Source organism: Arachis ipaensis, chromosome B8 (genome assembly GCF_059453495.1).
Source record: "Arachis ipaensis isolate K30076 ecotype BB chromosome B8, ASM5945349v1, whole genome shotgun sequence".
Lineage (NCBI taxonomy): Eukaryota > Viridiplantae > Streptophyta > Magnoliopsida > Fabales > Fabaceae > Arachis > Arachis ipaensis.
Genome location: NC_142443.1, coordinates 40,367,538 through 40,387,500, shown reverse-complemented (window position 1 = coordinate 40,387,500; position 19,963 = coordinate 40,367,538). Strand labels below are relative to the sequence as shown.

The 19,963-nt window shown below is 37.8% G+C and overlaps 1 non-coding gene across 1 annotated transcript; it reads left to right on the top strand.

Moving 5' to 3' along the window:
* The first annotated feature begins 1,524 nt into the window (after window positions 1-1,524).
* Window positions 1,525-1,628, top strand: LOC148547779 (small nucleolar RNA R71). The gene has a single exon (XR_015898674.1). It is a non-coding gene; the product is annotated as a small nucleolar RNA R71 (small nucleolar RNA).
* The last annotated feature ends 18,335 nt before the right edge of the window (window positions 1,629-19,963 follow it).

The following is a 19,963-nucleotide window of genomic DNA, read 5'->3' as shown; positions in this document are numbered from 1 at the left end:
GGCCTTCCCAGAATGATAGGGTGTAGGTAGCTTTCCTCCATGTCCAAAATGACAAAGTCTGTGGGGAAGAAATAATTTCCCACTTTCACCAGCACATTCTCAACTACCCCTTCAGCTTGCTTCTGAGTTTTGTCCGCCAGTTGTATGATTACATCAGTGGATCTCACCTCATTCAGTTGTAGCCTCTTCATAAGAGTCAGAGGCATCACATTTATGCTAGCTCCTAGATCACAGAATCCTCTGTCAATTTTTGTTTCCCCTATGATGCAGGGGATATGAAAACTTCCTGGGTCTGTTTTCTTAGAGACTATGTCCTTCTTGATGAGGGCACTGCATTCTTTGTTCATTATTACAGTTTGTCCTCCCTTCAAAACTCTTTTCTTGCTCAGCAATTCCTTTAAATACTTGATATGTGTAGGCATCTGCTGGAGAATCTCAAGAAAGGGAATATTGATATGGAGAGACTTAAATGTCTCTAAAAACCTTGAATAGGTTTTCCCTTTTTCACCTCCTCCTAACCTCTGAGGAAATGGTGCTTTTGGTTGGTATGTTTCCAGCATGCCTTTTTGCAGTTCCTTGGCTTGCTCAGTTTCACTTTCCTGCTTAGCTTCTTCCACACCTTCCTTCAAGATTTCTGGCTCCTGTTCTGAGGGTCTGATTCCTTCTTCTTCTGAGACTTCCTTCAATATGGTGATGGCCTTGCATTCTTCCCATCTCACTCCCTTTTGTTCCCCTTTAGGATTCTTTTCTGTGTCACTAGGGAACACTGCAGTTGACTTGGGGGCCTGTTGAGATAGCTCTCCTACTTAAGACTCCATCCTCTTGAGTTTTTCACCATGGTTCCTTAAGGTAGATCTCACATCATCCCTAAAGCTTTTCAACTCACTTATGTCCTGACCCATGTTTGCCAGCATTCCTTCTATCCTGTTTAATTGATCTTGAAATTGTTGGTTCGGATTAGGTTGGGTAGGTTGATTATTTTGGCCATGATATGATGGTTGGGAGTAAGTGTTTTATGTGGCTTGGTATGATCTTTGGTTGGAGTTTTGGTATGTGGACTTGTTATGTTGGTTTTGCTGGTTTCCCCACCCAAAGTTTGGGTGGTTTTTCCAGCCTGGGTTGTAAGTGTTGGAATGTGGATCATATGGTTGCCTTTGTTGATTTCCTACATAATTGGCCTCTTCCCAATCACCTCCTTCAGTGCTTACTTTCTCTTGATCTTGTGTGTGTATTGCAGCCACTTGCTTTGTTTCTAATTTCCTGGTGAGCTCTGCTAGTTGCTTGGCAAACATCTTGTTTTGGGCTAAAATTGTATCAACATGGTTCAGCTCCATGACTCCCTTAGTGTTGTGTCTCTCTGAAGCATAGTAGTACTCATTCTCAGCCACTGTCTCAATCACTTCAATGGCTTCTTCCACAGTCTTTTTCCTGTTCAATGAACCTCCTGATGAATGGTCTACAGCCTTCCTTGATTCATAAGAAAGTCCATCATAGAAAATATGCAATTGCACCCAGTCATGGAACATGTCTGGTGGGCATTTCCTTGTCAAATCCTTGAATCTCTCCCATGCCTCGTAGAGAGTTTCACCATCTTGTTGTCTAAAGGTCTGAACCTCAGATCGAAGCCTATTGACCTTTTGTGGGGGGTAGAAACGTGCCAGAAACTTGCTTTCCACCTCATCCCAGGTTGTTAGGCTCCCCCTTGGGAATGATTCCAACCACTTAGCTGCCTTGTCCCTAAGTGAAAATGGGAACAAGAGCAGTTTATAGGTATCTTCCTGGACTCCATTGGACTTCACAGTGTCGCAAATTCTCAGGAATTTTGTGAGATGTTGGTTTGGATCTTCATTAGCACTCCCACCAAATGAACAATGATCCTCCACAAGTGATATTAGCTGTGGTTTGAGTTCAAAATTGTTGGCCTGAATGGGTGGTTTCTGAATGCTGCTACCACAATTCCCAGAGGTTGGGTTTATGTATGAACCAAGAACCCTCCTCTCAGGAATGGCATTGTTTCCATCAGCCCTCTCATGGTTGTGAACTTCTCTATCCATGTTGAGATCTAAAGCTTCCTCAAAATTGTCCTCAGATTCTCCTTCAGATTCCTCTTCTCTCAGTACTCTCTTCCCTCTTGCTTCCCTTCTAAGTCTATGAAGGGTCCTCTCTGGTTCGGTATATGGAGGAGTTGATGTCTCTCCTCTCCTACCTGTCATACAAGAACACAGCACAGGCACCAAACAAGTGAAATACTCTTGGTTAATGGAAGAGTATGGTTAGAGCAGTTGAGGAATTAATTCAAATAGTTAGTGGGTCAGTGAGTTAGTTGCTTGAATTTAAAGGCATAAAGAAAGAAAACAAGTAACAGAGTGCAGAAGTTAAAATTCAACAAGTAACTTGAACTAAATTATCAAAACAAAAAAAAAATGCTCAATCTAGTTAACTTCCAATTTGAGAATTGTCAATCGAAAACCAATCCCCAGCAACGGCGCCATAAACTTGATGTGCATAAACTTGATATGCTACGATTTAGGAAATTGCACGATCGGCAAAATTCCTTCCGGCAAGTGCACCGGTTATCGTCAAGTAAAAACTCACAATAGAGTGAGGTCGAATCCCACAAGGATTGGTTGAGTGAGCAATTCGGATTAGAAGTATGTTCTAGTTGAGCGGAATCAAGATTTAGATGAGAATTGCGGAATGTAAAATTGCATGAATTAAAGAGCGAGAAGCTAAATTGCTGAAATTAAAAGGGATGGGGGTGATTGCATGAATTTAATTGCAGAATGTAAAGAGAAAGTGGTAAATCAGAAATGGGGAGTTCATTGGGTGTTAGGAGATATTGAGATCTCCGAATCAAAACAACTTTTATCCCTTCCTCAACCAATGCATTCATTGAATTTTGCTTGGCAATCTTATATGATTGGATCCCAATCCCTTGGCTCACCAATTCTCTCTAAAAACAAACAAATTCCCAATCCCTTGGTTTAAATGTTCATAAGAAGAGATGATGCTCGATCACTGATTATACCACACAGTTTCATGAACCACGATTTGGTAGGATTACATGTCACAATATCCATCCAAACCCCAATCCAATTCACTATGAGAAAGCTTCTCTAGCATGAATCCTCCATTCCTTTCCCAAGGTTCCGAAGGATTCCAATTATGGGTAGTTTCTTTCCCAAGACAACTACCCAATGGAATTTGATCGAGAAGCTTTCTAACAAAATTCAAGAGAAAAGATTGAAGAAGAAGATAAAACTATTATTGATTCATTGAATTACAATAGAGCTCCCTAACCCAATGAAAGGGGTTTAGTGAGTCATAGCTCTGAATTCAATTACAAAACTAAAAGAAAATGATCCCAAGTTCTCCCTGTCAAAAAAAAGTTTTAACTAACTTAAATTCTATCCTATTTATACACTTTCTAAATTGAGCTTCTGTTGTGTTTCTTGGGCTTTGAGGCCTTTCCTTGATTTCCTTTTGCTTTGGGTTTATGGTCCATAATCCTGATGAGGCTGTGATCCAATTCTGTAACATTCATTGAGCAAACTTAGTGATAAACAAGTAATGACACAAGACTCAACAAATTGAAGCTCCAGACTCATCAATTCTTCAGGCCCAATCCCATAAACCATGATATTCAATTGGGTTTCATACCATAATACGTTTAAGTTAATGTTTGTGCTCAAATGCTAACTTAAACTTCAATATATTTGGCCCAGAAATCCTTTCAAAAAGTGGCGTTTAAGTTGAAGTTTAAGTTTTAGTTTAAGGTTAAACTGAAACTTAAACGTGGAAATGGAAGAAAGCAACCCAGGAGTGTGAAATGTCGAACACGTTTAAGCTTCAGTTTAAGGTTAAACTGAAGCTTAAACGTGGAAATGAAGAAAGCAACCCTGGAGGAGCAATTGGGTCGAACACGTTTAAGCTTCAGTTTAAGGTTAAACTGAAGCTTAAACGTGGAAATGAGAAAGCAACCCTGGAGGAGAGAAATAGTCGAACACGTTTAAGCTCCAGTTTAACCTTAAACTGGAGCTTAAACGTGGAAATGCTCCTGGTGCCTTTCTTACTTCTGGCGTTTAACCTCCAGTTTAAGGTTAAACTGGAGGTTAAACGTGGAAATGCTTCCTGGTGAGATTCTCATTCTGGCGTTTAACTTCCAGTTTAAGGTTAAACTGGAGGTTAAACGCCAGTTCCAGCATTTCTTAGCCTTCATGATTCTGGCGTTTAAGCTCCAGTTTAGGCTTAAACTGGAACTTAAACGCCATTTCCAGCATTATATGGCTTGGTAGTTTAAGTTCCAGTTTAAGCTTAAACTGGAACTTAAACTCCACATGTGATATTCAAGCTTCCTTTATTGATTTTGTTGCTTCCTTGCCTAGCCTCTTCTTCCCTGAAATCATCCAAACAATTGCATCAAAGTCTTGCAAAATTTCATGAGAAATCTTCCATTCATAGCATTCAAGTAATATAACTAAAAACTCATGGAATTTGCATCAAAATCATACTGTTTGGATGGTTCATTGCTTTGTTATTCATTTAACCATTCTTGGTTACTTTAAGCTCAAGAAAATGCATAAAACAACTAAAACTAACAGAAAAATGCTAGTGAAACTAGCCTAAGATGCCTTGGCATCAACAGACGCGTGGTGGCACCCCTTTCCCTTTCCCTTTCATTCTCCCATATCCGGCCTTCTTTCCCCTTCTGCCTTTCTTGGAGGTTGCACCAAATCTCATCCTATTTGATTTAAATTTATTGAATACGTGGTGGAAGGGGAAGGTTACAGGAGGACCGTCGTTAGTATGGATCACCAGACACGATGAAGGAAAGCTGGGGAGGAAACTTATATACTGCAAAACGGCTCACCAGATAAGTCAGGTACCGTGCCACATACGTCTTCATTTACGCCCACTGTAACCGATGCTTCGTTTTTGGGTTTGGCACGAGAATCGAAGACATCGTAAACATAATTTTAAAAGCTGAACACTAAAAAATAATTTTAAATTTAAATTTAAATTTAAAACTATATTAAACTTGTTATCCCTTCTTTTTCCTTAAATATAAATCGTTTATTTTCCCAAAAAAAAAAAACGAAGTATTACTCATATTCTTCGAAAAAAAGTATTCGAAGCAGCTTCCCAATTTACACTATATATGTGTACGTGCCCGTTAATGACAAATCCTATCCCTCCTAATACTTCTTTCCCAGTTCTTCTCTGCCGTAACTCCTTCTCTCACCTCTCCGTCTATCCTTATCCCCCTCCTTATTTCTGCCAGCATCCACTGCTCTTTCCGCTGTGTACTTCTGAGAAAATATCGAAGAAGACCGTCACCGACCACGCCGTTAGTCCCGTCGACCTCACAGAAGAGTCGATGTCCAATCTAATCGACATCGTTCGTACAGATGAGAAGTCCGCGGATTGTGACCTCGTTGAGGCCGAACTTGTCAGGAGGCACGAAATTTGGGAGTCTACGCTTGAAAAATTATCAGATGAACACTTCGAGATCAGGTCCGAGAGGTTGAAGTTAATGGTCAAGTTGAAGAAAAAGGAGGATCAACTGGAGGAAGAGGAGAAGGCACGACGCCTAGAGGAAAAGTTGCTGCACAGGGCACAGCAACAGTCTGAAGCGACCCTTCTCCGAATGTATGGCAAGGCAAACAAATTGATGGCAGAAAGCTCAAAGTGGCGTGACCTGGCACAAAGGGTCGTCGATGTTTTGGAGGCCAAGGAGAAATCTTTGTCCCGCCAGGCAGGCGTTCAACCAGTGCAGATTGAAGACAGGGACGGAGGTATTTGACCTGGTGCACATGGGTGACATCTTTATGTTGTTTTGGTTTTTTGTCGATGCTTGAAGCCCTGAATGATCTATCTGGTTTGTTTGTTTTCTCGTCCTTTTGATCTTATGAAATGCTAATTAAAACTCTATAGCGATCATTTTATCCACTTTCATCGGTTCGATATTAAAAATCTGTTTATCTTTAATTGTTAATTGGTTTATCCCTCCTCGCCAGTGACTATCACATGACAAGAACAAAATTTCTGAGTTATTTCCATTTTGATTGCTATTGGTTTGGAAGATTAATATTCTATGCTTCGTTGTCAGTACAAATTCGTTTAATCCAGATGCGGTTAACTATCAATATCTTCTCATCTCCTTCCTTGTTAGTAATAATTTGAATTGATTTAAATTGAAATAAATATTTCCTAAACATACGCAAAACACGCTTTTCGGTGATAAGTCAGGTACCGTGCCACATACGCCTTCACTTACGCCCACCGATGCCTCGTTTTTGGGGTTAGCACAGGAATAGAAGATATCGTAAATGTAATTTTTAAAGCTGAGCATTGAAAAATAATTTTAAAAACAAATTTAAAAATATATTAATGCGAAATGTTAGTTTAAGCCAACATGTAATTAAAATGTTATCTCTTCTTTTTTCTTTCTTCCATGGAACTAGTTTAAAATATAAATCGTTTATTTCCCAAAAAAAAAAAGAAATTAATGTACATTAATTACTCATTTTCTTCGAAAAAAAGTATTCAAAGCAGCTTCCCAATTTACACTATATATGTGTACGTGCCCGTTAATGACAAACCCTATCCCTCCTAATACTTATTTCCCAGTTCTTCTCTGCCGTAACTCCTTCTCTCACCTCTCCATCTATCCTTATCCCCCTCCTTATTTCTGCCAGCATCCACTGCTCTCTCCACTGTATACTTCTGAGAAAATGTCGAAGGAGTCTGTCACCGACCCCGACGATAATCCCATCAACATCACGGAACTGCCGATGTGGAATCTGATCAACATCGTCCGTACAGATGAAAAGTCTGAGGATTGTGACCTCGTTGAGGCCAAACTTATCAGGAGGGAGAAACTTTGTGAGGATAGGATTGACAACATGTCAGATGAACTCTTCAATGTCACGACCGAGTGGTTAAATTTAAAGGTCAAGTTGAGGAAAAAAGAGGATCAACTGGAGGAAGAGGAGAAGGCACGGCGCCGGGAGGAAAAGTTGTTGCGCAGGGCGCAGCAACAATTTGAAGCGACCCTTCTCCGAATGTATGGCAAGGCAAATGAAATGATGGTGGAAAGCTCAAAGTGGTGTGACCTGGCACAAAGGGTCGTCGATGTTTTGGAGGTCAAGCAGAAATCTTTGTCCCGCCAGGCAGATGTGCAACCAGTGCAGATTGAAGACAGTGACGGAGGTATTTGACCTGGTGCACATGGGTGATATCTTTGTGTAGTTTTGGTTTCTGTTGAGGCCTAAAGCCCTGAATGATCTATCTGGTTTGTTTGTTTGGTCGTCCTTTTGATCTTATGAAATGCTAATTAAAACTCGGTAGCGATTATTATATCTACTTTCATCGGTTCGATATTAAAAATCTGTTTATCTTGAATTGTTAATCGGTTTATCCCTCCTCGCCAGTGAGTATCACACGACAAGAACAAAATTTCTGAGTTATTTCCATTTTGATTGCCATTGATTCAGAAGATTAATATTCTATGTTTCATAGCCAATATAAATTCATTTAATCCAAATGCGGTTAAACAATCAATATCTTCTCATTGCCTTGCTTGTTAGTGATAATTTGAATTGATTTAAATTGAAATAAATATTTCCTAAACATACGCAAAACACGCTTTTCGCTGACTCCCCATTGACTATCCGAGTTACCAATTTTCTGGGCTGTTTGGTATAAATTAATTGTGACGGTATCAGATAGTTCACAGCCCCAAGCAAAAAACGGCGGATGTAAATCATCCAATATAAAACAAGTCATCTGAGCGGTTGATACACAATTAGGGAATTATCTTGTGTTGTTAGCGTTTACCGTTTTCAAATCATGATCCGGTGCCTTTCGCCAGCTATTGCATGTATAATAACATGGGTGATATCTGCTTATCGATTTTTTCCTTTTTGCATTATTTTCATTTGGTGTATCTGCAACTAATTAGTAATTATACATGCAATAACTTTTTTTGTGTTACCTTTTTTTTTTGGTACTGGGTGGCTTCCCTTCTTCGAAAAGTATGCGCTTTTTTTTTGGGAGTGAAAAACGTAAATGTATGCACGTTAAACTGGCGAAACACCTCCCGCCTTTTTAAGTTTTTTTTCTTTTTAATAAATAACCCTTAAACCTGATTAGACTGGGCATTAATTGGGCATTAATATTGGTGCAATTACCAAGGGCAATAACCAAATTTCTAAAAAGGCGACAACCACCGAATGAATTCAAAATTTAAATTATAGCCTTAATCTAATCTTATCAATCATTCCATTCACTGGGTCAGTAAAAAATCACTTCGTATTGTCAGCCTTGCCCTGGTGATGGATGGACGGATTGATGTAGTCGATGGAAGCAGGTAAATTGTTCATAATTACACACCTTTTTTTTGTATATTTATGGTTTTTAAATTTTTTTCTTGGAACATAACTTTGTTTTTTTTTTTTGTTTGGTCATGCTGGAAAATAACATTTTTTTGACTTGGTGTTGGGCCAAAGAAACTGACTCGACCCAAAACCCAGAACCCGAACTTGCCTAGCGACCCAACCCCTAATACCCGACCCTGATCGAAGCTCCTCTCCTCTTCATCGAAGGCAAAACTCCTCGCTCCGCTCATGTCAACTCGACCTCCGACAGAAGTACTGGGTGTTCCTCTTCTTTCTTCAGCCATGTAAGTTTTTTTTTTGGACCATACCAGACCAGTCATCCATTTTTAATAAAATTATTAATAACCAAGCACTTGAGCCCATCATTGGTTTCAGAAAAAAATTATTATGTAGAGGCCCATCTGGATTGAGCCAAGTCCAACCAACTGTGTTCCAACCTGACCCGCCCGACCCGAAAAACATTCTTCCTCTCCTTTGTCATCCTCTCGCCCACCATTTCCACGCCGCTTCGATCCTTGTTGATCGTCTCCGGCAAAGCCATACATCTAGCCGAAACATCACTCATTGTTATCTGACATTGATCGAATCCAGATCCGGCGAGGACACTATGCATATCTTCATCCTCTGAACTAACGAGTCGCGACAGATCCGAAATCGATTCTCCTCCTTCGTTGGTCTTCTCATTTTTCAGCTACTCTGTGCTGCTGCGATCTTTCGACTCTGATCTTCTCTGGCAACGTGAATACTATGCATGAACCACCACTTCTTGTTATTCGTGGGATCAAGTGCTATTCCGGTGATGACATGATGGTCGTGTAATCCTCCGAACGCATGCACTGACGCAGATGCGCGATTTAGAGACTGGGCAATTTTGCGATTACTTCATGCAACACGAACTGCATACATGTCATGATGGTGAGTGGCAGAATCGTATGTATGCGTCAAAAGACATCGACGACGCATCTCCTTCCTTGACAGCCTAACTCCGTCGTGCTTAGTTAATGAAATACACAATCATTAACCGTAATCAATTTCAACTTAAGAATTCATAAATTTTTTCTACATAACCCCATTAGTTTTCGGATCTAACAAAAAAAAACCAGCAACAAAATAAATATTGCAAAACAACTCCTCTGCCACAAAAGTAGCAAAAGTAACCAGTAGCCAATCAGAAGAGAGAAGTAACGAGTGATCTGTACCGTCGAAAGAAAGATCCAACGACTCTCGTCCTTTGGCGCACTGGTATGCCAAAGATAAGTGCTATGCACACCGAAACGCCAACATACACGGCACATGGAATCCGTCCCCGAGAAAGAGAAAGGGGTTTTGCACTCTGAAGCACAGACACACTCATTCATGCTGGTTCGACATACATATTTTATGGATTTTTTATTTAAATAAATTAAAAAATATTTTATTTATTCAAATAAATAATTTTAAAAATTACACGAAAATAGGTAAGATGATTTATCTTGTTTATTATTTTGTTTACATTGTTTTATTTCGTTTACAATAAGACTAGGTGAGGTCTATATATAGATGTTGTTTAGCGATTTTCTAGGCCTTATTTTTAACTTTTCCACCACTTTCTCCTCTTTTTTATTCTTTTCGACCATATTATTGAGTAAAACGAAGAAGATGCATGTAGATGCACGTGATCCGGACATCAATCGACTGAACGCGACATGGTACGTCGCCAGGCTTCGTGGGTAATTTTGTTATCTTACGTTTATATTATCCCATATATGTATGGCCGTATAGGCCATGGTTAAGATACTTTCCAAGAACTAGAATACAATTTATAATTTATGTGACTAAATGTATCGTTAGCAACATTGATAGAATATGATTTTTTTGTAATTAAGTTTTTAAGTACATAATTATTAATTTAGATATTAAATATTGGGCTAGATGTTTTTCAACTCTTTAAGTTAATTTATTAGTTACATTTTTCTTAATTTATTAATTTAGTTATTAACTATCCAAGTAAAAGTTATTTTTTTAGTGAACAAATTATGTAGCAGACACGCTATACATACGAGCCTTTTTCACTTACAAGTCATATAAGTTGGGCCAAACCCAACAAAAACGACCCTCACCCATACAAGCGTGTAAACACGCGCTACTCGACGAACCCATACAAGCGTGTAAACACGCGCTCACTCACGAAGTCACCATTATGAAAGACGGTTCTTCTTCTTCCTCGATCAAAACCACAACCGTGAAGATTCAAACCATGTTCAAAATCCCTGAAGAAACTGTCAAAATTGTTGCCAACACTTGAGAAAATCAATAAGAAAACTTCAAAATCTCCATCAAAAAACACCGAAACAAAAGAAGAAAGATTATTCAAGGTATTGTTTCACTAATCTTTGAGGTTTTTCACTTTTCTCTTTCTCATTTCAAACGCAAAACACTATATCGTCATATTTTTATTTATTAAGTAGATTCATTATGTGTTATTGGTCAAACTGTTCAATGGTGATAACTGTTTTACGTTCTGTTTCGCGAATAGTTTAACATATATTTTAATGTGTTTTTGTGCATGTGTGCATATTTGGAACTGAGTTTGTATAAATAGATACTTTTGCTGTATTTCAAGTAAATTCGACTGTAACTGGTGCTGTTGTTCTTAAATTTGTACTTGTACTTCTGGTGTCATTTTATGCAAGTTTAGTTGACTTGAATATCATTTTGAACTCATATAATGTCATGTAATACAAAAAATAATAGAGGTGTATGTGATTAGTATTTGGGTGTATTTATGTGATTGGTATTTGGGTGTATTTATGTGACTAGTATTTGGGTGTATATCAATCGAATTCGAGTGTAACTAGTGTTGTTGTCAAATACCTAGTGTAACTAGAAACAGAGTATTGTCTTGTGATTCTGGTGTCATTTTATGCATATTTGGTTGACTTGAATATCATTTTGAACTCATATAATGTCATGTAATACAAAAAATAATAGAGGTGTATGTGACTAGTATTTGGGTATACGTGGCTGGTATTTGGGTGTATGAGACTGGTATTTGGGTGTATATCAATCGGATTCGAGTGTAACTGTTGATGTTTTTATATATTAACAATATTTTTTATTTCTTACAGTAAAAATGGCAAGCAAGAACCCTGGTGAAAAAAAATATAATGTAAGCACATATATCTTAGACCAACTCAATTTTTTTTGTATAAATATAGCTTATTTAAATGATTATTGTTTCATTTTTTTTACAGAAAACCAAAGATTTGAGATGCTCAACAAGACTATTGAATGAAAAATTCCAACACATGAGCGACGAAAAGAAAGTCATCATCTGGGAATTAGGATTTGATGGTTTGATGCACATCCCTCTGATGAATCTGCCACATAAACTCATGAAGGAGTTGGCATATAGCTTTAATGTGGTGAGAAATAGATTGGACACCCAGCACGGTGAATTGACCATTAACCCTGAAAATATAGGAGTTGCACTTGGCTTGAATGCATCTGGTATCTGATTGCACAAAAGTTTTATACTTGTATTCTTTGTAATCTATTCTTTGTAATCTATTATTTTGAACTCATATTATCTCATGTAATCAGAAAATAAATTGATGTGTATATGGCTGGTATTTCAGTGTATTTCAAGTGAATTGGAGTGTAATTGGTGATCTTATTTTGCTACTTTTTTAGGGGACTTGTTTTCAGAAAAAGTTAATTTTAAAGAATTATCTGAGGAGGAAAAAGAAGTTTTTAGAAGGTTCTAGGGAAAAACATTAAAGAATCTAACGGATGAGATGATGGAGATTGGTGTTGACACTAATGAAGATCGGATTATGTTCAAGAGGTTTTCATCATCTATATTCAAATGACATTCTTGTTGTAGACAACCATAAAAAAAATTTCTCCAGTCCACATGCCTCTAATTTTTCATTTATACAACATAAGAGAGTGGAACTGGGGTAGCCATGTCCTCAAATTCATCATAAAGGGCATAAGCGAGCACCACTTGAAAACGGAAAAATTCATTGATGGCTACCTCTATGCCTTGATGATTGTATACTTTCATGAAACAAAACACAAAAACAAGAATGCAGATGCAATCCTTAGACCGCCCTGGGTGAGGCATTGGAATATGGAGTTACTGCTTCAAAGGATCAAATCTGAAATTGACAGTCATATGGTAATTGAACAGAATCTTTTCTCTATTTTGGGTGTATTTGTTTTATGTACATGGTGTAAACTAATGTTTTAACTGTTTTAGGGCATTGTCAAGAGAGCAGAACTGAAAAAGAAATTGAAGACAATGAAAAAGGAAGAAAAGAAGGAAAAAAAAGAAAAAGACGAAAAAAAGAAGAAGAAGGACATTTCATCATAGAGTGATATTGCTATTTCTTTTGAGTCCGAGTCTGAACAAGACTCAGAGAAACTGACAAAAACAAGAAAACAGCCAACCAGAACAACAAAAAAGTAAGTAATATTTTTGGATGTATTTTGTCATTTTTACGATATTTTTTGCTAATGATTGTTTACTGTCCAGAATGGTATCCAAAAAGAGGAAGCATATTGTAGAGAGTTCCTCTTCGGAAAGCAAAAGTGGATTTGATGATGAGTAAGATTCTAAAATTGTCATTGCATTACTATCTTTTCTGTTTATATCAAAATTTTATGTATTAACAGAGTATTTCTCATTTATTGTCAAAAGTGAAAAATCAGAGCCAATAATAAAACAAAAATGGAAGAAAAAAGTTCAGACTCCACCAAAAAAGTATGCATTGCTTTTGGAGGTATTTTATCATCAATTTTGTTGTGTTTGTGTGATTGATACTTCTTTGATTTCCAGGACGCATTCCAGAAAAAGAAAGTACGTTGTTGAGGATTCATCATCTGAAAAAAAAATTGAATCTGATGATGTGTAAGATACATTATAAAGCTATCTTACTCTTTTTCATCAAAATTTTATTTGTTAACTTATTCTTTTGCATGTACTATCAGAATTGATGTCAGAACTGAAGAAATACAACAATTTTTTAGAGAATCAAAAAAGAAAAAATTAAATGAAAAAGTTTCACAAGGGTATGTTGAAATTGGGTGTATATTGTCGATTTTAAGGTGTTTTTGTTGCTGATGATTGTTTTTGCTTTCCCAAGATGCAAGAAAAAAGGGTAGACATACCGGAAGCTGGGTCCCCTCGATGGAAGCTCACTATGAATCATCTAAAATTTAAGATCATTTATTTGATAAAATTTCATAGATCTTGGTATAATTAAATAGTCTACTTTTACTGAATGATATTTATTTTGTCTTTAGAATGCCGGAGGTGAACTTGGAAAGTGAAAATGATCATGTGTTTTAAACATAGATGGATCAAAGCAGTATAAACAAATCAAGTGATAGTATATAATTTCTATTTCCATTGCCATTTGCTTAATTCTTGTGTTACCATTTTCTGTTTCTGATTCTGTATATAATTTTTTTAAAAAAAGCCCTTTAATATTTTATTCAAGAAAAAAAGACATGAAAAAAAGAAAAATCTGCAACTATGTAGGTTTTCATAAAACAGAGGCTGTGTTTCTATTCAATGCTTGAGGTGTATTCTGACAGCATTTCGGTGGATTTCAGGTTGGGTGTAGAAGAAGAATCATTCAATGACCCGGCTCACTAAAAAATGATTGTTGTTCGGAAAGAGACACATTCGCAATCTGCACCGCTCGAGATGTAAGTTTTTCAACTAAATTTCAACCTTATAATCTTCTATTTTAAGAGAGTTTATTAACTTTTTAATTTTGTCTTGGTTAGATTTTCGCTTCAAGTATGTCTACCTTTGTCAAAGACGAGAGCATCAAGCTCTCTGCAGAGTGAACCAACCCCTCCAAAGTCTCCAAGCGAGAAAATTAGAGAAGAAACAATTAAGGAGCATGGAATAATATTTGGTTACATGTCTTTAACATAGAGGTGTATTTGGTTCTTATTTCGGTGTATCTTGTAAAATTCGGTTAATTAATGACTAATTAACCCACAAATTAAAATATATTCTAGAAAATTAAAAATGTGATTGTTATGGTTTAATATGATAGAGAAAATTAAAACGAGAATTTCGACACTAATTTTATAGAATTTGGCCCAAGATTGGGTCGAATGGGCCAAACTGGTTGGACCGAGCCTAAACTGGGCCCATGGCCCAACATATAAGAAGCCAAATTCAGCCTCCTTCCCCTTCATTTCACTTGAAACACGTTGAGGAGCAGCAGCAAACCTCAGACCCTAACTCATCTTTCAACTCAAATTTCAATTCCACATAACTTTTGATCTGGAGCTCCAATTGACGAGCTGTTTGCAGCCACGCGTCGAGCTCGACGAGCTCTTCAATTCTACTTAAACAAAACAGTAAGTAAATCGCATTTGCCTAGCTCTATTTCTGCTGGTATATTAATTTCGGGTTTAAGGTTTGAGGAACTCAATTCCTTGATGATTTTCATGTTTTAGGGTCCACTAGACTTGATTCCTTGTGGGTATTACTCAAGGATCCGTGGATAAAGATAAGAGATCTCAAAACCTAATGGAATTTCTGAATTTAGGCATTTGGGTATTGAGTTGTTGTGTTTGGATGTGGTAATGGTGGTTTAGGTAGTGTGTATGTGAATGTTGATGCTTGTTGAAGCTTGTTAGTGATTTTGGAAGCTTGGAAGTGGATTTGTGAGGCTGAAAATCTGAGCTTGGTGGTGTTAGAGCCCCAAGGGCTTAAAGAAAAGTGAAATTAAAAGTGTTCCGGGTTGAGCGGGGAATTGGCCAAGGTATGGTTTTGGTTTTCTATATCTAAAATGTAATGTGGTGTGAAAACTTAGGCTAGTGACCCATAGGATAGGAATTGAATTTGTGATGATGGTTGATTGGTTGTTGAAATTGTTGTATGATTATGTGATTATTGGTTTGTAGAGGGTATGATTGAAGTTCTTGATTGATGATGTATGTGAGTTTTATATGATGAATATATATATTGTTGAAGTAAATCATTTATGATGATGAGTTATGGAAGATTGATTGATTGTGAATGTTGCTATTTGTTAATGAGCATGTAAAGTTATAAGTAGTATGGGTTGATATGCTCAAATGTTGGTAAGATTGAGGCTCTTGCGGGTGAGCATGATTTGAAGTATGATTTTGATATGTGTATATGTATGGTGATTGATGAAGTTGAATGCTTGATTTGAAATTGTGATATGGAATGTTGGTTATGAATTGAATCATTGAATCGAGATTTAGTTAAATATGGAAGAATTGATGGGCTGAGGGTTGAGTGAGGTTTGGAAATGATTAATGTTGGAATGGTTGAGTTTTAGTTGACTTGAATGAAATTGGGAAGTGTATGTTTTGGAAAATTGGAGAGGTTTATGAAATTGGTAAAAATGAAATTTTAGTGAACTTCAACGGATCATATCTCGAGCTATTATTTTTGGAATTTGATTATTTTTATATCAAATGAAAGATAATTTCATAAGCTTTAAAATGGTTTAAATTTGGTTGAAATCAGAATTTTATGGAAGGAGATATGATGGTTGAAAATTTGCGCCAAAAATCTGAATTTTGTAAATTCTGCAGAATTTGTGATTTCTGGTTTGTGTGCACACGCACAGGCCTGTGCGCACGCACACCCTGTGGGTTTTTGGACCTATGCGCACGCACACACTTGTCCGTACGCACACACAGGGAAGTGGCTGCGGCTGGGAGCACTAGCACGCCCTGTGCGCGCACACAACATTAAGGTTTTTGCAAGCTGTGCGTGCGCACAGCTCTGTGCATATGCACACGTTGGGAATTTTACTTTCTGTGCGTATGCACAACCCTGTGCATACGCACACGACCCTGTTCTTTTATAAAGCTTTCGTTTTCAAGTATTTCACTTTCCCAACAAGCTTGTAACCTTCCGGGATGTTGTTTCATGCTTATAAACCCCCAATTTCATCCTTCAAAAATTAGATCAATATATAATGCCTAGTAATTGAGAGGAAGCTAGAAAAGGGATAACTTATGGGCGAAGAAAGGGGATATTATGATGATTTATGATTAATGTTGAGAATTATTATCGTTGTTGAGAATGGTCAGTATTGTTGATGATTAATAATTGTTAATGAGAATGTTATTGGTGAAGGAATGAGGAGAATTATCTGTTAGAATGGACTATGTATAAGCGTATGATTGAATGAGATAGAGGTGCCGGGCAAGAGTTGGTGGTAAATAACCACTCGCTCCGGGTATGTGATTAAGAAGTGTAGAGATATTGAGAATGTATGAAAAAGGAATTAATGAATTAGCAATTATGAAGGAATTGGGATAATAAGGAAAAATGAACTTATATTGATTGTGATATACCCCGGGTAACACGCAGTGGTGTTAACCACTTGCTCAGGGTAAGAGGTGAGAACGCCGGATAAGAAGCAGTGGTGTTATCCACTTGCTCCGGATATGATTTGAGAATGAATGAATGAATGAATGAATGGTAATAATAATGAAAGTGTGTTTCTGTATGTGATTCTGGGTAAGAGGCAGTGGTGTTATGCACTTGCTCCGGATGAGGCTGCGGATAAGACGCAAGTGCTGTGTTTTGTTGCCGCTTGCTCCGGGCCGAAAATGTAACACTGCTTGGGTAAGAGGCAGGGTGAAGTTGTTGATAAACCACTATTTTATGGTTTATATTGTGCTTAATTGTATAGTTTTATCAATTCTTTACCCACTTATTCATATGATTAGCATGCATTTATATTTCCTTCCTAAAATTATTACATGATTGAATATTTGCTTCCTAAAGACTTTTAAATTACGTATTTTAATTCTCCTTCATTCCATTAGATGCCGTGATCTGTGTGTTAAGTGTTTCAGGCTTTATAGGGCATGAATGACTTGGAGATTGGAAAGGAAGCTTGCAAAAATGGAAGGAACACAAAAAATTGAGGAGATAATCAGCGAGAAGTGAGGCGGACGCATGGCTCACGCGACCGCGCGACATAGAGGAAATCGCAGTGACGCGGACGCATGGCTCACGCGACCGCGCGGATTGGAACTGCACAAGTGACGCGAAGGCGTGGACGATGCGCACGCTTGGCAAGGCAAAACGCCGAATGACGCGATCGCGTGACATGCGCGATCTGCAGAATCTGTAGAATTCGCTGGGGGCGATTTTGGGCCCTGTTTTGACCCAATTTTCGGCCCAGAAAAGCAGACTAGAGCCAAGGAACATGCAGAAACGAAAAACAACAATTCATTACAGACAATTCTCAGTTTTAGATTTAGTTTTACTCCTCCTCTAGGTTTTCTCTCTACACATTCATAGTTCTTAGGATTTTATTTTTATTGTTTTTCACATTGGGATATTGAGAAGAGTTATTACCTCAGCAAGACTTCGTCATTCTAGTTTGTTTTCTTTACCTGTCTCTTACTCTTCCATGTCCTTTGTTTATTTAGAATTATTATTGAATTATTTTTAGAGTTTATTAATACAAGAACTATTTTTATTTTTAATTGATCCCTTTGATTATTATTTATCATGTCTTTCTATATTTTCCTTTCTTATGTTATGGATTCTACATTCACAATGAGTGAGTAGTTCCATAACTTGGATGGGAGTTGATTGAAAGGAAGACCTTGAGTTGGAATGCTTAAAAGAAAGATTGTAATTGGGTTTATTGTTGGATTGCTCTCTAGTCACTGACACCAATCCTTCCAAATAAGCGGATTGGGACTTGTGAATAGAAATAGCTTTCCAACTTGTTTGACTTTCCCTTACCTAGTAAGGGATAACTAAATAGAATAACCCTCGATTATCAATTAATCTTGAGAGTACTCCAACAAGAATAGGGCTTCTAACTAATCTGCTCCCAGCCAAGGCTTTTATTTAAAATTACATAAATTTTCTAATTGAATTTCCTATTATTCAACTCAAACCATTTTTTGAAAACATCTGATTAATAAAATAGCACACCTTTCTGCAACTCGTTGGGAGACGACCTGTGATTCATACTCCCAGTATTTTAATTTAAATTTTGTGACAACCTTCTAAATTGATAAGCGGATTTCTGGTTGGTTAAGAACTGTACTTGCAACGTATCTCTTATATAAATTTCTTAACTCGCCAATTTCCGCCACATCAATTTTTGGCGCCGTTACTGGGGAGTTGCAATAGAGTGCTAAAGTTATTAATTGGAATTTATTTATTTGTATTTTATTTTATTTGCTACTATGAGCTGCATGTTTCTTTCGTTAGATGACGTGTTCACTTCCTGATCCAAGCTTGCCAGTATTCGATCCTGAGATTGAAAGAACTATTTCACGAATAAGGCAAGCTCGGCGTCGGTTAGTCCTCTCTGAGGGCGGATCTGAAACGTCATTTGAGGAAGAAACCAGCCCCCATTTTACTGATTCGGTTGATTTACGTATAGGTGACATGGCAGCACCTAGGAGAGTTACTATCCAGGAGGCTGGAGCCCCTGATTTTACAATGCAACTGTTTCAAGCGCATCACCCAGCGGTGGCTACAGACTTTGAAATAAAGACTGCACTGCTAAACTTGATGCCTAAGTTTCATGGCTTACCTGCTCAAGAGCCTATCAAGCACCTGAGAGATTTCCAAGCAGCCTGTTCTACTGTCAAGCGCGATGGTGCGGATGAAACTTCTATTTTGCTGAAAGCTTTCCCGTTCTCTCTTGAGGGAAAAGCGAGAGAGTGGTACTACACTCAACCCGCAGCAACTGTATCCGACTGGGATACACTTAGAAGAGAATTTTTGGAAAAATTCTTTCCAGCTGAAGTTACTGATAAACCGAGGAAAGACATCTCCATGATTGTTCAGGATGAATCCGAGACTCTCTATGAATACTGGGAGCGCTTCAACAACCTTCTGGAAGCATGCCCCCACCATATGATTGACAAGATAGTGTTGCTCGGCTACGTAACACAGGGCATGATGCCCCAAGATAAGACCACATTGGAAAGTGCTAGCAATGGGTCTATGAAAAAGTACAAGACCACTGATGAGGCATGGCAATTAATCAGCGACTTAGCTGAATCTACTCAGAATCACAGGCAGAAATAAGGTCGTTCAAAAGCTGTTGCAGAAGTATCCTCTAGCAGAGAGACTACTGCTCTAACTCAGAGTATTTGTGAAATGGCCAACTTACTGAAGCAGATGCAATTGAATCAATGGTGCACGAAATTGTGATCCCTGGTAATGGCTCCAAAAACTTGGTGCTCTAATCTTAATTCATGATTTGTCACAACTTCGATACAACTAACCAGCAAGTGCACTGGGTCGTCTAAGTAATAAAACCTTACGTGAGTAAGGGTCAATCCCACGGAGATTGTCGGCTTGAAGCAAGCTATAGTCACCTTGTAAATCTCAGTCAGGCGGATATCAAATGGTTATGGAGTTTTCGAATAATAATAATAAATAAACAGAAAACAAAGATAGAAATACTTATGTAATTCATTGGTGAGAATTTCAGATAAGTGTATAAAGATGCTTTCGTTCCTCTGAACCTCTGCTTTCCTGCTGTCTTCATCCAATCCTTCCTACTCCTTTCCATGGCAAGCTT